Source organism: Sturnus vulgaris, chromosome 1, assembly GCF_052056855.1.
Source record: "Sturnus vulgaris isolate bStuVul1 chromosome 1, bStuVul1.hap1, whole genome shotgun sequence".
Lineage (NCBI taxonomy): Eukaryota > Metazoa > Chordata > Aves > Passeriformes > Sturnidae > Sturnus > Sturnus vulgaris.
The window spans coordinates 49628118-49651641 of NC_142243.1; the positions used below are offsets into that span (position 1 = coordinate 49628118).

Here is a 23524-nt window from a genome sequence, read left to right on the forward strand (position 1 = left end):
CCTGTGATCTCAATTAACTGCTGTACTGTGACAGAGGCTGGACTAGTCTCATTCTGGAAATCTGCCTTAGAAAGTAACTTTTCACATCAAGTAGCTTCTGTCCTCTGACCTGAAGTAACCTTTGATCTCAAGTAATCTTTGTCCCATGACCCAGGCCTGGCCTGGGCTCACTCTGGAGGGATGCCTTTGAAATTTTTGGGGACAAGTAGCATTGTGTGATCCAGGTAGAAAGCACTAGGCTGTTTTACAAGCAACATGCAGGCAAATGGCTTCCTCTGCCATGGCTAAGCTCTAGTTTCTCCTGCCCCACCTCAGGCTTGCTGCTAGCAGTGGGAGACCCTTCTGTCTTCAGTGTCGGCAGTGGGATCCTCTGTGGACCTACAACCGTGGTGCCAAAGCAGACGACAGGAAGACTTGCTTATGGAATGTGAGTTAGTGTCCAGGTTTTGCTAATGATGGCTTCCACTGGAAGAGAGAAGCTGTCTGAGGTAGGTAACTACCCTGTGTTTTGGCTGGTACAACATTTACAGGTTATTTAATCTGAGATTTGCCATTGGTCTGCCTGCTTTTCAGTGTTTGTCAGCAAGTATGTGGCGTGTGAGGTGGGAGGCCGAGGTGCAAATGCTAATTACCTTACACTTGGGGAGTTCACTGCAGCGCTGTCTGGTTGAAGATGGGCCTACCCAGCTCTTGTTTCTCTGTTATTTCCTACTAAAGGATTTAAAATCTCCCCTCAAATAGTGGCACCTCTTAGTTTTTGCTAGCTTAATCTTTCTGAGTTGAATATGCATTTGTGTATAAACACAGAATATCTGAGTTGTATGACAGAGCCAGCCCATGCTGTTTTTATTCTTAAATGAGCAGCATGACAGAGCTGCATGCTGAGCCTGCAGTAGAGGGCAGACTGAAACCATGCAACCAACATATCTTTTTGGTGCGAATATATGCGAAAAGAGATTTGAAATTTATGTTGATGGAAGGACAGGCAAATCGTTTGGTAATTAAGCATCATCAAATTTAACTACGTGTAAATACCATGAATACTCCTTGATTAATGACCTGAAGCCTGAACTATAAAACCAGCCAAATGCAGGGACAATTATGTCAGCTGCCCGCACCCACCTTCCTTACCAGCTGCACACTGAACTCAGAGCACTATGCTGCCATGGTGAAGGCATAGGTAAGATTTCAGGTCATCCTAAACTGCTTTATTGGCCTTCTGGACTTAGGTAGTTTTTGGGAGTTTTCTACTTTTAGTTTGTGTACTTGGACAGTATTTTTCTGCATATACCATGTGTGATTTAAGCTCATCTGGCATGGTAAGATGTCTGCTTACCTGGAGCAGTACAAAATTAACTGATTAGGTTTAAACAGCTGCAGCAATGAGGTGACTGAAACAAAATGGAGGGTGGGTGTGATCATGACTCATTCTAAGAGAAGGAGTAGAAAAAAGGGTCTTGTGCTGCTGGGAGGAGAAAAGTGTGTTGGCAGTAACAGCTCTGTCACTGTGGGGGCAGCTACAATGCTAACAGCAGATGTTGTACCAGGATGATGGAAAACACTTGAAGAGGCAAGATGTCAAAGTGGAGGAGAGGAGAAGGGGCCGCAGAAAATGGAAGGAAAGCTGAAGGAGGGATAGGTAATGATTGAGGAAACAGGAAGTAAATAAAATGAGTTTAGGAAGAGAACGAAGAATGGAAGAAAGGCCCCAAGACTTAGACAACATGAATCATAACACTTTAGGCGGTGAAGGGAACACAAAATTCAAGCTGAAAGGACTGGAATATTAACTAAAACAAAAAAAATCAATGGTGCCAAAGGGAGGGGTAAAAGGAGCTTTAGCTGTACAGAGAGTTCAGATGAGAAATTTAAAGGTGAAGGAAATTATTTTTTTCCAGTGAGTGTGGAGAGCTGGATGCAAGCTAAGGGCTGATGATGGACAGAGCAAGGAAGACAGAAAATGCAGCAGATCATATGCATTTGACAGTGCTAGTCCAGGCTGGCTGTAACAAGGATTTACATCTCAGAAATGAGTAGGATAATCCATGGAGTGACCAATCTGAGTAGAGGAATCAAGGTAGGTGCTTAGGTGCCAGTGTCCAGCTTTTGAGTCAAAAAGGGGTGGTGTGAACCTACAGCCTGTAAAGCAAAGGAGAGACAGCAGGTCAAGGTGCAAGAGTCTAACACCTGGTGGTAGACAGGAGTATCTCAAAACAAATTGAGTTTCTTATTTAAGAAAGCTGAATTTCTTCTCTAATCAGCCTCTTGCAGTCACTAGTTATATTTCACTAGTGAAGGAGCTTTTCATATTTTATTAGTAAATTTTTCATTAGCCCGTGGCTTCCAGCAAGTATTAATTTCCATAATTTCCATTCCAGGAAAGGAATATGTGATCTATCACAGAACTAGATGTAGATCCAGATTAAAAACACTTTCCCCCTGCCTTGCTGTTTTCCAGTGTTGTTATATGGCCCCATTGAAACACTTTTTTATTTTGCTTTGAAGTAAACAAAACTTTGCAGGGGACTTCTAATGCCCAAATATAGAAGGAATACCTAACCAAGAGTGCCTGGCAGTTCCTTAGCACTAGATGGCATTAGATGGAAAGGCGTAACACAAACCCTGATCATCCACCATGCACTGCACTGCTGTTAAATCTCTGCATCTCACCAGCATCATTGGCTTTGTGTGGAAAATTTTGAGCTGTATTGTTAAGAGTCAAGACAAAATTGATGCAAGCTGATGGGAGAGGTAGCTTTGCTCTGCTACAGAAAGAGATTTTTCTGCAAATATTAGAGAAATTGGAGTGCTACCTGTAAGTCTCTAGAAGAAGAATGTTTTCTGGATTTCCATATTCCCCACATACACACACACTTTGGCTATGTTAAGCATGTGGCATTTCATCACAGGATTGTCAATGGGGATTAACAATGGAGTCCCTCCAGCTCACCCTAATTTTCTGCAAAATAACACCCTGTGCCTTTTATTTTTAATTAAGGGACAGAAGGGCAATAGGTTGTGTGAAATACTGATAGCAATGACCCATACTATCATCTAATAACCTTGCTAGTATATAACACTTTTCCTCATCTCTGAAGAGGAGGTGATAGTGTACATGGGAGTCTTCCTCTTCCCTTCTGAATGAGGGCTGCAATTTTGCATAGCTGTTTATGCTGTTGGCTAAGGGAAAGTGTCCTAAAGGTGACTATTGAAATTGTACTGGTTTCTGCCATGATGTAGAGCTGCTGGTAATGTATTGAATATGATACATGCTCTAAGAGGCTGGTTTATGGTAGAGTTTACACCCAGGGAGAATTTACCTAGACTAACTATTTGCCTCCTGTTGCTCCATGGTGGTTGTGTTTTGTGTGGCGTCTCATCCACTGTGAAGAGGAGTGTGAGAGTGTGGGCTGCAAGCTTAGGGTAATACAAGTAGAAACTTCTTGTGCCTTGGTGTACTTCCCTTGAGCTGTGCTTGTTGTCTTTTGAGGTGGTCTGAGGAGATCTGCTCCCTGCACAGCTGCAATAATATTCATATCACATGGCACAGAAAATGAGCAGGAATTTGGACCACACAGTCTATTTTTCCGTGTTACTGAATGTTACATGCACACAGGTTACTGAAACTATTTGAGTATAGCAGAAGTTACAAGGCCTCTGTTTTGAAGAGGATAATCCTCAAATACTGCTCAACAGTCATACAGGTCACTTTGAAAATGACTATAGGTGTAAATAGAGTTTTTATCTCCTAGAATGCTAATTAATACAGGTCACAGTGATTTTATACAGCTAGTCTTAAGCATCGATGATTTCTTATAGCCCATTCAAGATAAGGCTGATGAGGCTTTGTCACAAATAACTTACATGGTAAACTAGTCCCTAAAGCTTTAGAATAAATGCAAATGCTCCATCTTGCAAGTGTCTCCTTCAAGCAGATCCTTCTGCCTCCATATTTGCTCTGAGTGATACCTGTTGTGGGCAGCTTTGCTTTACATTCTGTGAGTAAACACTAAGTGTGGGGAGGACCAAATACAAACAGAAATTTACAATTGGAATGACCTTGACTTCTGTTTGAGAGCTGTAGAGTAAGGGCAAGAGCAAAACTGGGCTCTGTGGGAAAGCATTTGGTGTGTGTCTCTGCTGACAGCATCTACTGCACTGAGCAGAGAAATGGCTGGCAGTGCTCATGGAGAGCAGATTAGAGATTGGGAAGTGTAGGAAAAGAAGAAAACGGTACGGGTTATACACTTGCATGCTCTTGCAGCCTACTAGGGTGCAGTCTTGTGTAACTTAGTTCTTGTAATTGGATTACCAACTGTGATGGGGAGCATAAAAACTATGAATATAAAGGTATGCTAAAGGATTTAATATCTTCCTGACATGAGGCATGTACTGATGGACACTCAGGTTTTCCCCTAAATTTACTTTGATGATCTGACCTGTCCTTTTTCTTGTGTACATGTCTGTGAGAGGCAGCATGGTACTTCGTTTTGGAGGAAAGAAGAGATGGAGTAAACTTAGTTGCCTGCTTCATTTTCTTAGGGTGCAGGTGACAGGGCAAGACACTGCAAGGGATGGGCAAACCTTCATGCAGGTTGTCTTGCATTTTGACAGTTTCTAAGCAGGAGCCTTGAGTTCCAAACCCAAGAACAAATTTCCCACAGATCTGTGCCTTGTGGCAGGCAGTGTGATATAGTGTTGAATGACCAAGAAAGTATGGGCTTTACTACAGAAGCACCTGTTTAGGTTTAGGTTTAGGCAAACCTCCGGGTGCCTCTTGGGCACCGACACTGCCGAGTTATGTTCAATGTTCTTCTTTTAAAAGCCAAGCAAGTTAATAGTTGCTATAAAGCTATTTACTGCAAAAGCACATCAGTCTCAAAAGCAAAAACAAAGCAATGGCCAAAGCAATGACATAAAGCAATGGCAAAACTGCAGTGGTAAAATGCAATGGCAAAGTGCACATGGCATAAAGCCATGGCATAGAGCCCCCTGATGCATGTTATTTTATAGAAACTTTCCAACTAGCTAAGACACAAACTCGGACCACTATTCCTTAACCTATTAGAATTCTAGTTTCTTAGCATGCCAGGCTACGTATAGACTACATACGTGGCCTATCTTGTTCTAACTGAAAAATGTAAGCAATATTCTCAACTCTATTATGTCTGAAGCTAGGTTCTTGGAGCCTCTAAGAAAACACTAGTATGTTTTTCAACCTTCACTAGAATATGTACTACTTCTCAGGCTTCTAAGACCTTTTACTCACTAAAAGCACTTAAAACTTATTCCATTTACTTACTTACTTATCCACTTCATCTATTCACTTACTTGTTCCATTCAAAGACTTTAATTCAATCCCTGCACTCTGATTTCTCTCTGAAGAAATCAGAGAGACTCCTGACTTACTGACTCCAACACTTCTGGAGATGTAGCAGTTACAGGGGTGGTCTTGTTCTCCTCCTGTGCACATTTTCTATTATCTACTGAGATTTCTTTGGCTGGAAAACTTACAAGATCACTTTTCCCTTACCTGAATGCTTTCACAAAACTCCTTCCATCTAATTATCCTCAGAACCTCAGCTTTACTGGCAGGTTTGTTCAAAGTTGCTGAAGGCCAGGAAAAGAATTCACAGATGTACAGAAGTATGTGTGCATCCACTCACTCCCTTGCAGGACAGCATCATTGCACAAGTTGTGTTTCCATGGAAACAAGGATAAAAATACTGAATAATGGAAAATAGAAACTCATCTAACAAGTATTTTCTATCCTGGACAAGGTTATTCTCATCTATATTCTCTGTTTGCGTGTATTTTCAGAATTTTATTTTGTTTTGTTGGTACTCTTCTCCTCTTATATGCAAAGAAGGACCCTCAGCAATAGACCCCGTTGTTATTCCTTTGTAAGAAAAATGCTGCATTGCATCACTATGTGCTGCTGAAGCACCTCGATGAGATCAGAAGTTCATCTTAAGGATTTTTCGCTGTGTTGGTTCCTCTGCGACCGTATCCTGCAGGAAGCAGCCTCTGGGGCACTGCAGTAGGTAGCCTAAAGTAAGCTATGCATTCTTGGTCTTTGGATCAGGCACAAAAACTTGCTTCATGCCAGCACTGTGAGTGTCAAAAAGGCACATTAAATACTGATTTATCCTTGCCCTGCAGCTCTCCCAAATGTGTGTTTGGGACAGCTGGGCTCTGAGCCAGTGGTCTAATGCACACAACTGGCTGTGAGTGCCCTGTGTCCTTCCACAAGCAAGTTGGCATGGCCAAACAAAGCCTTCAGATGCTGCAAAAGTGCTTTTGCAACTTGCATATAAGCAAGGCTCTACACTTGAGAAAAATCTTATATTTTATTTCATAAACATAGGCATCTGCTGTTAATTAAAGTAGCAGCACATAATTACACTCTTTCTTATTAGTAGAGATAGAGTCTGACAGTTGCTTAGATACCAAATAAGCAACTACAGATTGTCTTCTGCACTTTAACAAGCACAGCAAGCTGGAACAATAGAATTGTAAACTTATTCTGTTTTATTTTTGGTAAGTGTGCCTGGGAAAAATATGTTTAATCTCACTAGTAGCTCGTAATGTCAGCTATAAAGTTCTTTAGCTACCTCTCTACTTTTCTCCATGAAATACCAACCAAACACTTTTTGCGGAAAGGACAGGATACCTTCTTGGGGAAAGCATTAGACAGAAGGAGCAACAGTGCAGTTAACAGCCACCATTTTGCTGAGACCACCATTTCAAGCTTTTTATATCCAATGAAAGTAAGCTTCTTTTTAATGATAAAAAAATCTAGGTGCTACTGCAGTTATGCTGTGGTTTAAACTTAGCTGACAGCTAAGCAGCACACAGCCACTCACTCCCACCATGGTGGATCTGGGGAGAAAACCTGAACAGTAAAACTGGGAAAATTTGTGGTTTGAGATAAAGACAGTTCAATGGGTAAAGTAAAAGATGTGCATGCAAGCAAAGCAAGGAACTCATTCATCATTTCCCGTGGGAGATGCAGATCTTCAGCCATCCCTAGGAGAGCATCATAAGTAACACTGACTTGGGAAGATAAATGCCATCACTCTGAATGTCCCCACTTCCTCTTTCTTCCCGCCCAGCTTCAGATACTGGAATGCTGCAGTAGGTTATGGGTTCCTTTGATCAGCTGTGGTTCCCTTCCAACTACATGAGCACCCTTGGCCTGCGCCAGTTTCAGAGCAATATGGGACTTGACACCTCTGTAAGCACTGCTAAGCAGTTACTAAAACACTGCTGAACTATCAATGCTATTTTTGAAAGCACAAATCCAAAACCTAGTCCCATGAGAGCTATTGTGAAAAAAAATAATTCTGCCCCAGCCAAAACCAGCAGATAAATAGGAACATGAAGAGTGCACATACTGTAGCTACTATCTTTAAAAAGCAGATGTCACAAAATGTGGTTGCATCTTTTTTTAATATTAAGCTCACAGCCAAAGCCCTCTGGATGTGACAAGATGGATCTACAGCTTTGCTAACTGTTGGGAAGGATAAGGATTTGACAGGAAAGTCTTACAGATATGTATGTATAACAGAAATATTTTTGAATGCAAAATTTGAAGAAAAAATAGAAATAATAGCAAGTTTTAATATAAAAACATAATTTCTAAGCCAGTTTAACTGGGTGACTAGAAGGCAAAGAGCAAGTGAGTTGAAAGGGGCTTTTTATAACTTAGAGCATATGATAAATCCACTTTAAATAAAAAATGTTTTTACCAAGCAAAAAAGATTTTCACAAGCAAACAAGAAAGCCAATGTTGCAAGTAGAGAAAAGATCTCAGAATTTTCTGCTGCAAGAAAACTGAAAAACAACTTCTAGCTTAAACTGTAACATACTAACCTTTTGTAATTGAAAAAATAGTAACATGAATATGGTAATGTTAGTAGTTAGAATAGGCTATAAATAATTGTAAAAATATTGATTGGTTGTCATGTATTAAAATGCTTTGTAATGAAAAGTATGTAATGTATTGTAACCAGAACTAGAAAAGCTTTAGATGAACCTACAGCTGTGGCTGAAAAGGCTGTGGACTGGGCTCTTGTCATCCACGACCCATAAATTACTGTATAATTTAGATTATAATAAACAGCATTTTAAAGAGCCACCTGGAGCCCCGCATGTCTCACTTTTGGCTCTTACGGCGAACAAGATCCCTGTTGCTTCTTATCAGAAAACTCATGATGCTATATTGAGAATCACTTCTCTTGCCCCACAGACTGTCAGCAGTATCCTCAGAGGTATATTTGAGTGTGTGACCTTTTCTTTCCTCACATTCTACTAATAACCCCCAACTTTCTTTGCTCACAAATCCAAAACTCTGTTGATACACCTATAGTATCTCTGCTCTTGTTATTAAGCAGTAGGGAATGTAATCAGAGCAGCTAATGCCACAATAATCCTCCAGATCCATGTGTTTATCTCTGAAGATATCAGAAACGGTGCTACCTTCAAGAGAGGTTATGCATTTTGGTTAATTCTGCACCTGCAAACCTTTGGAGGAATACACTGAGCTTCCAGATGCTAAAACACTTGAAGCTGCAATGAGATTTCAAATGCCTTTGTTACTGACCATCAAAACTGTTCAATATTTCTTGACGGATGGAGCTAGCTCATTCCTGAAAAAAAAAAAAAGTTAATTTTTGACAAGGTCTTTTACCCCTCTGCAGCACTGTTGTAAGAGATCTAATAAACAGATTGTAGGGTTTGCAGGGATGCTTGTAGGGCTGGGCCTGCTTGGTGAATGTCACAGCCTGCCTTACTTCTTGAAGAGCCAAACTACTGCATTCCTTCTGGTGGCCTGTTTGAGGGATTAGGGGTTGGACAAAATTCTCAAGTTTTTTCTTCACTTAGATATAGCAGCTTTGCCAGAATTTAAGGCACCATTCTGTGGCAACCTGCAGAGAGAGGTAATATGCAGAGAAGCAGCTGAAGCTTGCTGCTCAGCAGAGCAGGTTCAGGCAGTTCTCTATTCTGCTGCTGAATTACCTCTCAGATCACCAATACATTAGCCTGCTTGCACAAGGAGATGATGGGATTTTTCCAGTCACCTGCATAATTTCTAAGGTTTATAAATTATGCTAATTATGACTCTTTGCCACCCTCTGTCAGATGTGAAATGACTCTCCCACATAAGAACCTTTATTTTGGATTTTCTTTCTCCTTTCCAAATGCATGATAAGAGTTACCATCTGTGCTAACAAACACTAAATATTTAGCACTGTGTCAGGCAGGAGTTTGGGTTCAATATCAAGGTGGTGGTGTGGTTAGTTGGAGTGTGGTTGGAGTTGCTATAGCTCAGAAATAACACATCTCCCAGCAGACCTTCCTGGTGCCATAAGTCTGGGAAACAGGTTGCTAGGAGAGAGAAGGATGATTTGCTTATCATTGCCTATGCAGACTGCTGAGGCTGACAGGCTGGCAAAGGTTAGACAGGTCCAGGGAGGCTGTGCAGCTGGAATTGCTTTTATATGCATGTTATTATCCAAGATTTAAAAAAAAAAAAAAAAAAAAAAAAGCGAGAAGAGGAAAAAAGGTGATGGGGAAAAAAGAAGAAAGAAAAAATACATAAAGAAGAAAAAAAGTTTTCCGAACCTGGATGCAAAATATGGTCTAAGTACCCTGCGATGGCTAAGTGTTGGTGGGTTTGGAGAACCACTATCTCTCTCCAGATTACTTTTTGGTGCTGCTGCATTGTTGCTGTTGCTTCCTCCTCTGAAACATGACCAGATTTAGATTCTGCTTTACTGTTTTGGCAAACGTGCCTTTCAGTAGCTGGCATGAATAGCTAAGTAGTCTAGTTGGTGCTTTCAAGTTGGGCAGATCAATAGCACAGGCATTCCTGAAATGCAGATGAAAATGCTTTTAGTTCAAAGTTTTTGAGCTACAAATAGCCTCAGGATGCCAGTGGGTAAAAGCCAAGGCACCTTTTACAATTGCTGTGTCAGCCCCTGGAGCCTGAATCCTTGTCTTCTTCCAGTCTGTATGTGTGCTGGATGGTTTGCCCTGCTCTGCATGTTGCCTTATAGCCCACTGTGAACTGACATAGAGAGGACACAGATCAAAAGGCACTAGTACGTAGAGATGTGGGTAAAGCATAACAAGAAGGTAAAGTGCTGCAGTGAAGAACTCTTAACTTCTTTTTCTATTCCCAGATTTTGTTACTGGGTTATTTCCCGTTCCTTCATAGTGTGATATGAATTTTATCATCCCAGTAACATTAATTTGCCAGATCTTTTTCTGAAGGTCTCTTGACAAGAAAGCTGCACTGTAAGTTCTTGTGCTCTTTCCCTCCCCATCAGATTTTTCAAGTATTTTTATGTGGGTTCAGAAGTTTCTTTCTTCCTCTCTTTTTCTTTTCTCAGCACGAACTTCATGGTCCCAAGGGGTCTATTCAGAGTACAAATGTAAACAAAATGCAGTGTCATTGGATATGCTTCAGGCTCTTCTACATGAAACAAAGAAACAACAATCCCTTCACCTCTTCCAAACATAAGGATCGTCCTACTTCCTGTCAGACAAAGCAAAAGTCTGTAAAATTCTCAGCCAGCTGAGTTGACTGCTCATCCTTTTGATCTGTGGGCCGTTGACAGTTGTGTGAGATGCTTTTTAGCAACTTTCCAGAGAAGTTGCTTGTAAATTCTGCCCCCTTCAGAGCACCACGGACCCTTTTCAGGAAACCAAATTTCAAAACAAGGTTATCTAAGAGGTAGGTTGCCTACTATAGTCTTGCTTGATATTTTGGTTTCAGGCAAGATATATAAGTGCATTGGTGTGCTGTGCAAAAAAAGGTATTTCCCTTTTGTTTTATTTTCTTGCTACAGAACATGTTCTAAGTCAAGTTCAATTTACCTGGTGGCTCTACAGTTGAGTTGTGGCAGTTTGCTTCGTGCTTGGATGATGATACAGGTTCTACTGCCGAAACATGCATGCAGGGCTCATGTATGATCAGAAAACCAACTTCCAGTGAGTAGTCACACACTTCTAATTATACCTCCTTTTCTATACGGTTCCCTCATCTCTTCTTTTTATTTATTTATTTATTTTTTTTCAAGTAAGAAATCCTCCTCAGTTGGTGTGCCTCTTTCCAGACAACACCTCAGGAATCTGGCATAACATACCTCTGAGAGGCTTTGGATATCCTCTCTGTGATTCAGTGTCTGTTTGCCTGTTACCCTATTGGGGATTTTTCTACTTCAGCACCAGAACAAAAATTAGACCTCATCTTTCTTAGAAAGGGCTTTACAACACAAGAGGAGGCTGCTCCCGACCATCTGTAGCTGCCAGGCTGCAGGATAAGACCCTTCACGTCAGCACATGCTTTCCATGGACTAGTGGGGTGGAAATGTTTCTCCCAAGACTCAGGCCTCTGGACCTTTGGCACAAGCAGGTGACTGAGAGTGGATAAGGAGGTAGGGTCTAGGTGGGTGAGACTGTAGTGGAGAGGGGTATGGGGATATGGAAGCAGAATAGGATGGGAGGGCAAGAAGCATCCTTTTTGTTCCATCAGAGGGACACGCATGGGCTGGTGTAAGGCTGGAACCATTTTGTCCCATGATCACTGTGGAGGGACCACTGCAGGGAGGCCTAAGCCAGTTTCATCTGAGAGAGCGCCCAGAGCAGATATCTCTTATTATATGCTAGTTACAAATTGCTACAGAACCAGGAGTGAGTTCCAAATGCAATACATGTCATCTAGGAAAGAAGATATGTGAGAGGTGGAGAGGTGGTCCTCCAGCAGGAGTGGGTATAAAACACTAAAATGCCAAAATGCCTTCTTATATCCCCATGGGCTGCAGTGATATTTAATTTGAGCCCTCACAAATGCACAGACACTATCAGAACTGTAAATATAGCAAAAAAGGAGGGAAAACTGGGGACCCAGGAGCTGCTTTGAAGCTTCAATATGTCACATTGAGAAATTGAAGGTATCATAGTTCAAGGGAGAGCTAAAGCAGGATCGTCTTTGGCAGACTGCTCTCTTCAGACTGGGCAGTCCTTATCCCCTTGTGTTGGTTTGAAAGTAAAACCAGTGCGAGACTCCAAGTCAGTAATACAATTTAATAGGAGAAAAGAGAAAAAAATAAAATACATGCAATAATATAAAAGAAACAACCACCAACACAGTCAGAAATACAACCTGACACCCTGTCAGTCAGGGTGTTGGTAGCAGTCCGTATAAATGGTGGCTGCAGTCCTCCTGGATGACAGATGTGGTTCTGTTGAAGCAGTGCTCCTGTAGAAGGTGCAGTTTTCCTTTGAAGATCCAGCGATGATGTGGAAAAAGGTCCAACTTTCCTCTGGGATCCAGTAGAAAGGTCTGCCCTCGGGTCCCAAACCCCAGTTTTTTATCTAGGTGGGAAAGGCTTGGCTCCTGCCCCTGGTTTGGGCATCTCCCAATGGGGTGATGTAATCTTATCAGTCACACAATAGGACTTAATGGCCCATTGACAGAATATATCTTCTGGAGGAGGGATGGGTTGTGAATAGATAACGATGATCATCCCCCCATCTTATCAGATGGCACATCAGCAGAGGATATCTCCCACAGAGATAAGGATCACCACCCCTCCCACATTTTAACAGATGGTGATAGAATACACATTTTTGCATTGTACCCCAGGACATAATCCACCCCTTATTCTATTACCATCTACATCACACCCAAACCAATACCCTCTTACAGATATATAATACAAAATGAAACCTTACATACAGTTCTCACTAAAAATTAGGTCTCTTTGCGGTACACAACGGGTTTCCCCATCTTTCTGCATTACCCACCAGGTGCAACCAGGTCCTTGAGCAAAAACAATCCCATGGATTGGTTTGCCTTTGCCTGTGGTGGGATTAATCCAAACAGTCTTTCCTAAAATACCTTTCATGTGTACCACTGGGACCTTGTCCCCACCCACTGTGTGCAGGGGTTCAGAGTGGGCAGGACCGGCTCGATTGATGGACCCTCGGGTGTTAACCATCCAGGTGGCTTTGGCCAAATTCATTTCCCAATTTCTGAAGGTTCCACCACCAAGTGCTTTCAAAGTAGTCTTAAGGAGTCCATTACACCGTTCAACTTTCCCGGCAGCTGGCGCATGGTAAGGGATATGATATATCCATTCAATGCCATGTTCTCTGGCCCACGTGTTGATAAGGCCGTTCTTGAAATGGGTTCCGTTGTCTGATTCAATTCTCTCAGGGGTACCATGCCTCCAAAGGACTTGTTTTTCTAGGCCCAAGATGGTGTTCAGGGCAGTGGCATGAGGCACAGGGTAGGTCTCTAACCATCCTGTAGTTGCTTCCACTATGGTCAGTACGTAGCGTTTGCCCTGGCGGGTTTGGGGAAGGGTGATGTAGTCAATTTGCCAGGCTTCCCCATACCTGTACTTTGACCATCGTCCACCATACCACAGAGGCTTCACCCGCTTGGCCTGTTTGATTGCGGCACAGGTCTCGCAGTCGTGGATGACCTGTGAGATGCTGTCCATGGTAAGGTCCACCCCTCGGTCACGGGCCCATCGGTACGTCGCATCTCTCCCCTGATGACCAGAGGCATCATGGGCCCAACGAGCTAGGAATGATTCTCCCTTGTGCTGCCAGTCTAGATCCACCTGTGATACTTTCACTTTGGCAGCTCGGTCCACCTGCTCGTTGTTGTGATGTTCTTCATTAGCCCGGCTTTTGGGTACATGTGCATCCACGTGTCGAACCTTTATGGTCAGTTTCTCTATTCGGGCAGCAATGTCCTGCCAAATCTCAGCTGCCCATATGGGTTTCCCTCTGCGTTGCCAGTTGGCCTTTTTCCAGCGATCCAGCCAACCCCACAGAGCATTAGCTACCATCCATGAGTCAGTGTAGAGATAGAGCCTTGGCCACTTCTCTCGTTCAGCAATATCCAAAGCCAACTGGACGGCTTTCAGCTCTGCGACCTGACTCGATCCACCTTGTCCCTCGGTAGCTTGTGCAACTTGTCGTGTGGGGCTCCATACTGCAGCTTTCCATTTCCGGTTAGTGCCTACAATTCGGCAGGAACCATCAGTGAAGAGGGCATATCGTCTTTCAGTCTCTGGTACCTCATTATATGGTGGGGCTTCCTCAGCACGTGCCACTTGCTCCTCTTTTTCTTCAGAAGACAATCCAAAAATCTCACCTTCAGGCCAGTTTGTAATTATTTCCAGAATCCCAGGGCGATTTGGATTCCCAATATGGGCGCGCTGAGCGATGAGGGCAATCCACTTGCTCCATGTGGTGTCAGTGGCGTGATGTGTGGAAGGCACCTTTCCCTTGAACATCCAGCCCAGCACTGGTAGTCGGGGTGCCAGGAGGAGTTGTGTTTCTGTGCCAATCACCTCTGAGGCAGCTTGAACTCCTTCGTAGGCGGCCAAGATCTCCTTCTCTGTGGGAGTGTAGTTGGCTTCAGATCCTTTGTAGCTTCTGCTCCAGAATCCCAGTGGTCGACCCCGAGTCTCACCAGGCACCTTCTGCCACAGGCTCCAAGACAAACCATGGTTCCCGGCTGCAGAGTAGAGCACGTTCTTCACATCTGGTCCCGTCCTGACTGGGCCAAGGGCTACTGCATGAGCAATCTTTTGCTTGATCTGGGCGAAGGCTTGCTGCTGTTCAGGGCCCCAGTGGAAATCGTTCTTCTTGCGGGTAACCAGGTAGAGAGGGCTCACAATCTGACTGTACTCAGGAATGTGCATTCTCCAAAAGCCTATGGCACCTAGGAAGGCTTGTGTTTCCTTCTTGTTGGTAGGTGGAGACATAGCAGTGATCTTATTAATTACCTCTGTTGGGATCTGACGACGTCCATCTTGCCACTTGACTCCTAGAAACTGAATTTCCTGAGCTGGTCCCTTAACTTTACTTCGCTTAATGGCAAAACCAGCTTTCAGCAGAATCTGGATAATCTTCTCTCCTTTCTCGAAGACTTCTTCTGCTGTGCTGCCCCATACAATGATGTCATCGATATACTGTAGATGTTCGGGGGCCTCACCCTTCTCCAGTGCAGCCTGGATCAGCCCATGACAGATGGTGGGACTGTGCTTCCACCCCTGGGGCAGACGATTCCAGGTGTACTGCACGCCCCTCCAGGTGAAAGCAAACTGAGGCCTGCATTCTGCTGCCAGAGGAATGGAGAAAAATGCACTGGCGATATCGATAGTGGCGTACCACTTTGCTGCCTTGGACTCCAGCTCGTACTGGAGTTCCAGCATGTCTGGCACAGCAGCGCTCAGTGGTGGAGTCACCTCATTAAATGCACGATAGTCTACGGTCAATCTCCATTCTCCTTCAGATTTACGCACAGGCCAGATGGGGCTGTTGAAGGGTGAGTGGGTTTTGCTGACCACCCCTTGGCTCTCCAGTTTACGGATCATTTCATGGATGGGAATCACTGAGTCTCTGTCAGTACGGTATTGCCAGCGGTGTACTGTTGTTCTGGCGATTGGTACCTGTTGCCCTTCAACTCTCAGTAGTCCCACAGCAGAGGGGTCATCTGCAAGACCAGGCAAGGTGCTCAGTTTTCTAATGCCGTCTGTCTCTACAGCAGCTATCCCGAAAGCCCAGCGATATCCTTTTGGGTCTTTGAAGTATCCATTTCTAAGATAGTCTATGCCAAGGATGCATGGGGCCTCTGGGCCAGTCACGATGGGGTGTTTCTGCCACCTGTTCCCAGTTAAACTCACTTCAGCCTCCACTACAGTCAGCTGCTGGGATCCTCCTGTTACCCCAGAAATAGAGATGGATTCTTCTCCTACATACTTTGATGGCATCAGAGTACACTGGGTGCCGGTGTCAACCAAAGCCTTATGTTTTTGTGGGTCGGATGTGCCAGGCCATCGGATCCACACAGTCCAATAGATCCGATTATCCCTCTCCTCTACCTGGCTAGAGGCAGGGCTCCTCTATTCCTGATCCTGGTACACGTTGCTCTCTCCCTGTAAATAGGTTCTTGAGGTTCCTTCAAGAGGATCAGTCATATCATCATTCTGATACTGTCTGGAGTTTTGTACACGAGAGACTGGAGCAGCATTGACTCTAGATGAACTTCTTGGGGTAGGTGTCCCTCTTTTGAGCTCACGTACCCGGGCTGCTAAGGAGGAGGTGGGTTTTCCATCCCACTTCCTCATGTCTTCTCCATGCTCCTGAAGGAAAAACCAGAGGTTACCTCGTGGAGTGTGTCCTCTCTCCCTGCCTGAGGAACGCCGGCTCCTAATGGCAGAAACTCTTGTTGGTTCAGGAGAGATCTGGTAGTTGTTTTCCTTAAGTTCTTTTTTTAGTTTCTGATGGCCCTCTTCAATCAGGCTTCGGACTTGCTCCACCAGCCTTGTTTCCACGGATGAGACATGGGTACAAAATGGGGCTGTGACAGTGTCCTCATAAATTCTTAGTTTATTGGCCAAGACGCCTACCATGTCCTCACCTTCCCTCCACTGCAGCGTTGCCAGGTAATGGGAATACATCTCTGGTCCAAGTCGTGCAAATCTCAACCACATCTGTGACGTGCACCGGACACAGTCTGGGCTCTTAGGAAATCTCTCATCTTCTGAGAAAATGATCTCCAGCACGGCCAGTTCCCTCAGGCATCGGATACCTTGTTCTATTGTGCTCCATTTACCTTGGTGCACCTGAAGATCTTCTTTACAAAGGTATCTGTCCTTCACACTTGTCAGCAGTCGCCGCCAGAGGCTGAGAGTTTCTTGGGTTCTCCCAATCCCCTGGTCAATGACCACATCCCGGGACAGAGATCCCAGTTGCCTGGCCTCACATCCATCCAGAATGGTGTCATTGGCTGCAGCGTCCCAGATGCGGAGCAGCCAGGTCAAGATGGACTCATTTGTCTGGCGGGTGAATTCCCTCCGCAGGTCACGCAGCTCACCCAGGGATAGAGAGCGAGTGATGATTTCTGGCTCTGTCACTTCTGCTGGGTGCGAAGGTCCTGCCATGTCCTCGTCAGTCACTATGCGAACTGATTTGCTCTTTGATTTCTTCTTCTGAACGGGCGCAACTGCTACTGGTCTAGGCTGTTCTGGCTCAGTGATGGTTTGTGTGGAGATGCTGATGGTGCTTCTGTCTTTTTTCTCCTCTGTGGCAGACTGCATAGACACGGACACTGTTGCTTTGCTTTTGGCTTTTTCCTCCTTTGTGGCAGTCTGCATAGACACGGGCACTGTTGCTTTTTGTTTGGTTCTTCTCCTCTTTGTGACATTCTGTGCAGTCGTGGACGAAGTTGATTTGTTTCTTTTTTCCTCTTCCTCAAGAATACGCATCAATACGCCATGTAGTGTTTTGTTTCTAAGCATGTTGTAGGCTGTAAAGGCTGTGCAGAGGAGACAAAGCAGAACTAACAACAATATTATGCTGTCCTTAGCATCCAGCGGGAACTCAACATTTCCAAAAACGACTGTATCAGGCCGGAAAGATTGGAAAAAATCATCCTTTACCCCTCCCCCCAAGGGCTGGGTGTGATTGTTAAAACCCCGGATGTAGCAACCTAGACTAGGACAAGCAAACAAAGTCGAGTATATATTCCGGATTATGTTCATTGCCTCAGAGGTTATCATGCAGTAGACATAATAGGCCAGTAAAGCAATTTTTATACCATATCCTGGTCTACACAGGAGCATTACAGCTGGCAGATAGTTCCCCATGTGTGGAAAAATATAGAGAGCAAGATATAAAACCCATGTAAGCATGTTGAGAATCATGGTGAAAACAAAATTGTAATACTGACTTTCCTCAGTACCCTTCGTGCCCCACGTTGGGCGCAAATTAATGTGTTGGTTTGAAAGTAAAACCAGTGCGAGACTCCAAGTCAGTAATACAATTTAATAGGAGAAAAGAGAAAAAATAAAATACATGCAGTAATATAAAAGAAACAACCACCAACACAGTCAGAAATACAACCTGACACCCTGTCAGTCAGGGTGTTGGTAGCAGTCCGTATAAATGGTGGCTGCAGTCCTCCTGGATGACAGATGTGGTTCTGTTGAAGCAGTGCTCCTGTAGAAGGTGCAGTTTTCCTCTGAAGATCCAGCAATGATGTGGAAAAAAGTCCGACTTTCGTCTGGGATCCAGTAGAAAGGTCTGCCCTCGGGTCCCAAACCCCAGTTTTTTATCTAAGTAAGAAAGGCTTGGCTCCTGCCCCTGGTTTGGGCATCTCCCAATGGGATGATGTAATCTTATCAGTCACACAATAGGACTTAATGGCCCATTAACAGAATACATCTTCTGGAGGAAGGATGGGTTGTGAATGGATAACGATGATCATCTTATCAGATGGCACATCAGCAGAGGATATCTCCCACAGAGATAAGGATCACCACCCCTCCCACATTTTAACAGATGGTGATAGAATACACATTTTTGCATTGTACCCCAGGACAGAAAAACTTCTTCTATCTTGATGCATCTTATATCTCTAGCATCTGAAGTACCTTTGCTAAAAGATGTTTTTGAGAAACTTTAATTCTTGGCAGCAAATCAGATTCCAAGCACAGCTCAAGTCTGTCTTTACTCATGCCATGCTTTTCTTTTGTGACTTTACTTCCAAGATGTTGCCTAAGAACTGGCCTCGTTGCTGTGCCAGGGAGAAAAAAAGTTTTGCTTTTTTCCAAGGTTTATTGGTTGTTCAGCATGAACTTCAATGAATCTGAAAAATCTGGGAAGCTTTTGCTTCAGTGGACTGTAAGATACCCAAATAATTGCTGTTACATTGAGAACTGGTCTGGGGCCTGCAGTCCAGGCAAAAAGGGGTAACATCCATATTTGTCACAAAGGGGTTATGTTGTTCCTTCTGTTAAAAACAAAGGTTTTTTTCAGAGTATAGGTTTCAACAATTTGTCAGTCACTGTGTTTTTGAAAAAGAACTTCCAATTTTCCTGTTTGTTAGTGTTCTTCCTGTGCTGTACAAAGTGATGCTCGATCGAATATCCTAACACCATTATAATTAGCTGTACCTAATACCTTAATGAAAACATCTATGTGTAGGCTCCAGGGGAGGTGAGAAGCAAGAGACTATTTTTCTAAGTGTATCAGCATGTTCACAACTCTGTAGTTTGTATAGTCCAGTTACATTCCCTCTGCTTATTCCCATTGGCTGTCTTCCTTTTCTGAATCTGCTGTGGGTATCCAGCATTGAATATCCAGTCCCAGCCCCAGATCACCAATTCAGGTTGCAGTTCTGCTGCTTGGGCTGTATTGGCAATTTTGGGGAAATCCAGCAACCAGGAAAGACTGTGGTGACGCTCTGTGGTTTCCCTGCAAGGACATCTCATGTGCCATGTTGCTTGGTTCTCTAATCCCCTTGAGCAAACATTTTGACTCCCACTCCATACATTTCTGACTTAGACCACATTTATGACCTTTTAACTTCGCCTCCAGTAGTTAAAATGTTCTTCTCATGTTGTCTATGCATCCCTCAAAGTCACTACAGTGCACAAGGGCATTGTTCTGCACACAGTACCTCATTCATAAATTTTCACAGGCATTCTTCTAGACCCAGCCAACAAGGGCATTTAACTGAAAAGGGATTTCAGCCTGTGTGATACAGTAACTGTTGGGTTGACGGAAGCTGCAGAAAGCTGACAAGAGATGATTTCTTACAACTGTGAAGCCTTGAATTGTGAAGTTTGCAGCATTTCTCATCCTTTTGGAATGCTGTCATAATTTGATTGATTATTCAGGGTTACTTAGGAAGTATGCTTACCTGGCAAGACAACTTCTGTGCCTCTCCTGTGCAAAACTCAAGGCCAATGAGCAGCTGCATCTGGTTCAAACAGTACTGTTAAACTTCAGTACCGAGACCTATGTGAGTTTTGTTTCCAGTGTTTTTCCACTGTTGAAGATACTGTTGTGCTTTGTCTTAGCTGAAGTGCGCATATTTTTGTAACCTGCATCATTCAATCTGATACATGCATAGAGCATTTTGCCCTAGCAATGTTAAGGAGGCATGTATTTTCTCTCTCTGGTGTATATTTTTTACTAACAGTCCAGTGCAAGTCAGCATGACTTAGTGTAAAAGGATAGTGTGCTTCCTCTGGTGCAAGTTCTGTTGTTAGCTTTTAGATCAAATTTTCTGCCTTTCACCAGTAGGTCTTCAAGGTTCCTAAATCTGGTTGTGGGAGATGATCAGCTCTCTGATGCAAGATCATGCAAAATTGGGTGTGCCACTGTCCTTTTGCTCAAATGTTCTCTGCCCTGAGGAAACATTGTGAAATGCCTTTAGCTAGTGAAGCTGGGGCCTCATTAGGCTTGGCTGTGAGATGGCAAAGACGGGACCCTTGTTCCTACCTGTGTACTACCTTTTCAGGTTGGACTTTGTAGCTTGTGATTCCTCCTGCACCCCTTTGTGCTGCAGCCTGACCTTCAAGTTTCCTTCTTCTCCTACCTGATGGAGGTCAAAGCAAGCCAGCTTGCTGCTTTCCCTCCTGCGCTGGTCTGTGCTTGTGGCGCCTGCCTGGGTGGCTAGTATTAGTATTTTGATTTTAGTTTTCAGCCTTTGATCTGCTCTCCTTGAGCTATTAGTCATCTTGTCTCATTCATCAGTGAGACTGCTTTTCCCCTGAGAGAAGATGCTCTCTTTCTCTTCCATGTTTCCTCTCCTACTAGAGCTACATCATAACCACCGTGCCTGAACTTTGCTATGCCATCTGTTTTTCTCTGATGCACTTGATACAACAGAATGCTGCTTCTCAAATGACATCTGAAAAGATACCTTCTTTTAAAAATTTTAAAAGACTATTTAAAGAATTTTTCTAAGTTTTTCTTTACCACCATGCCAAACTTGTGTCAGGACCAACAGGAAGAGTATGTTTTGCAGAATGAGGGCTGTATTTCAGATTGTAAAGCAAACATGAAGCAAATACACTTCTGCCTCGGATAGAATGTTCAGACTAGAAAATACTGATCTCTCTTCTGTGGCTCATCCGGGGCTGCAAATTCAGCTTAACAGAGTCTTATTCTTGGTAAGAAAAATCTTCAGAAGCTCTGCAGTGTTGAAAGGCTTGGCTCACCTTTTTCCCCAAAGAACTCAAGCAGATCAGGAGTGAGCAATATTCTGATTAGGGCTTCCAGACTAGACCTCATGACTGTTTTGTTAAACCCAAATGCAGAAGATAAATCTTTTTCCTAGGCATCTCCCTACAAATCACCTTCTGTTAATTGAAAGCCCTTTTAATTAACATATTAGAGTGCCCTTCTTGAATAACCACTAATTAATGTTGGTTCTATTTTGGCATGGCAGTATAAAATCTCTTTTTAAGTGTGTTTTTTTTTTTTTTCCCAAACCATTCCATTGTGAAGAGTTTTAGACCTTCTGAGTGGTTTTGTTTTTCACTGTTTTGGTAGCTTAACTACATATATTTCTAATGCTTTTGTTTTTCGTTTTTATTTTTTCCTGCAGTTCTGCAGCAGTCTGTCCTAGAAATATCCTGAACCATGGAGTTCTCCTCCATGCTAATTCTCTAAATGCCACAAAATCTTCCTGCATCCACATGAAGACTTTTCTAACCTTTTCTTACCTAGAAAACAATGCCTGTCTGCTGCAGAGAAATTCAGCCTGCTCTTGGCCATGCTGTTTCAATACAGCCACATTTTATCTCACTAAATATTCTGCTTCTAAATGAAAAGTAGTTTTAAAAGTAAAATTTTAGTAAATTGAGCATTTCCTCCCTTTTTCACCACAAAATAAACCCCCCTTCATCCCTAGACACACACAGCTTGTTGCAGCCTCACCACTGCTGAGCCTCAGCAACATGGTACAGTGGAACTTTATTTTTCTGAGTTACAGGTCTCCCTCATTTGCAGCCTGTGGGATGTCTGCACTCTCGCTCTCTCTGCGCCTGTCTGTGCTGCTGCATGTGGGAAGCTCCAGCCTTCCAACAGCTGCTGGAAGCTAAGGGCAGCTTCTGAGCTGGAAGAAGTAGGCTCTTATAGCATAATGCCCAGACTGATTTGCTGAAGGGCTTGTGATGTAATCTGCCAGGTTCTGGAGGGTGCCAGCTTGCCACCTCCCACTGGCAGAGAGCACCTGGAGTCAGAACCAGTTTGGAAGCAAAGGCAGGCAACTACTGAGTGCTCCCAGATGACCCCAGACATGGTGCTTTTCCTACCTAACATTTTTCCCATGCAGACATCAATTTTTCAAACCCAGGTGTACTTTGCTCTGAGTAAAGGTGGGTCTGGCTGCTCCTAAGTGGATGGATTATACTGTTCTGAGCTCTTCTGACTTAGTGACCCTAAGTGATCCTTCTTGAACCTTGCTAGATCCTCACTTGCTCTGAGATCTTCAGATAGGAACAGACACCATAACGTTCTTTCATTCCTAGTGGTCAAAAAGATTGCAAGAACATTATTTCTACAGATGGATGTGAACTTGTCCTAACCATCCAAGCCTTTTTCATCTTCATATTAGATTACTTCAGCATATTTCTACAAAGGGCTATGCCAAGTGCAGCATACAGCAAAGTTAATAATGGAAGAGTATAGAAGTTAAAAGTAAATCTCTTATTTTAAAATCCATTCTTGTTAATAATGCAAACTGCTACTTTTTTAAATTCCTCGCTATATTTTTACAATGCTACCTCAAAAATCTCTCCATAAAGAAGGCTAAAAATCAAATACAACTCATAACTTCTTAATTTGCTTATAATTTTAATGGAGAAGCTGCTAATGTTCTTTCTTTCAATGATTCTCCCAAAGACCTTAGGCGTGGGGGATGAAATCAAGGAAAGTTTGTGTATTTGCTTTTGTCTTTCTGTTGCTTGCGCCAGCTCTGCAACATTACAACCCTCAGTGAGGGTTCTGTGCTGATGACATGTAAGTGGGCTGTCAGCTCCAAATGATGCCCTAGTATGAGGTTTGAAAGAGAATAACCAAATTGGTTATTTGGTTATTGGTTCTTTTTAAGCTTTGCTCTGAATTTTGTGGTCTATATATTGCTCTGAGTTTTGTGGGAATATATTCTAAGGCCTGAAAAGCTGGATGTCTTCTCTCTTTCTAAAAGGTGATTGAATTTCCCATGGGATTACCTGATGTAAAAAGCCTGAAGAGACAGAAGTCTAAATGTTTGGAAACAGTAACCCCTGGCATGGTGTTGGATGCTCAGATGGGTGGGTACTGCTGTAGTCACACACAGGTTTCTCTTTATGTGTCTTTATACTGCTAGCATACATCTAGCTTTTTCATACAGCTCAAAAGCTGTTCTTTATTTTGTGATACTCAATGGGCTCATAGAACCTTTGATATGGGGCATTTTGGCAGATTAACATAGACTTAGAGCAGTTTAACTATTCTTAGGTGCAGATGGTTCACTGAGCTGGAAATACTTTGCTGTAAAAGTGTATATGGAAGAAATTCTTAATATCTCCAAGTTACATTTGATTAAAAAGAGGTTGAAAAAGCTTGGCAAACAGAATTTGCAGCTTCTAAATACCAGAACGGGTAGAAGTACCAGGTCAGTTCTGGGAACTTGAATTTTAATTCCCAAAGAATG

At 43.2% G+C, this 23524-nt stretch overlaps 1 long non-coding RNA gene across 2 annotated transcripts; it reads left to right on the forward strand.

Moving 5' to 3' along the window:
• Window positions 1-16: 16 nt before the first annotated feature.
• On the forward strand, window positions 17-23321 carry LOC148225201 (uncharacterized). 2 transcript variants are annotated; one of them, XR_015804388.1, is made up of 4 exons: window positions 17-488; window positions 10398-10741; window positions 10857-10998; window positions 23036-23321. It is a non-coding gene; the product is annotated as an uncharacterized LOC148225201 (long non-coding RNA). The 2 variants fall into 2 exon arrangements; XR_015804389.1 differs by lacking the exon at window positions 17-488 and adding an exon at window positions 5240-10302.
• Window positions 23322-23524: the final 203 nt, after the last annotated feature.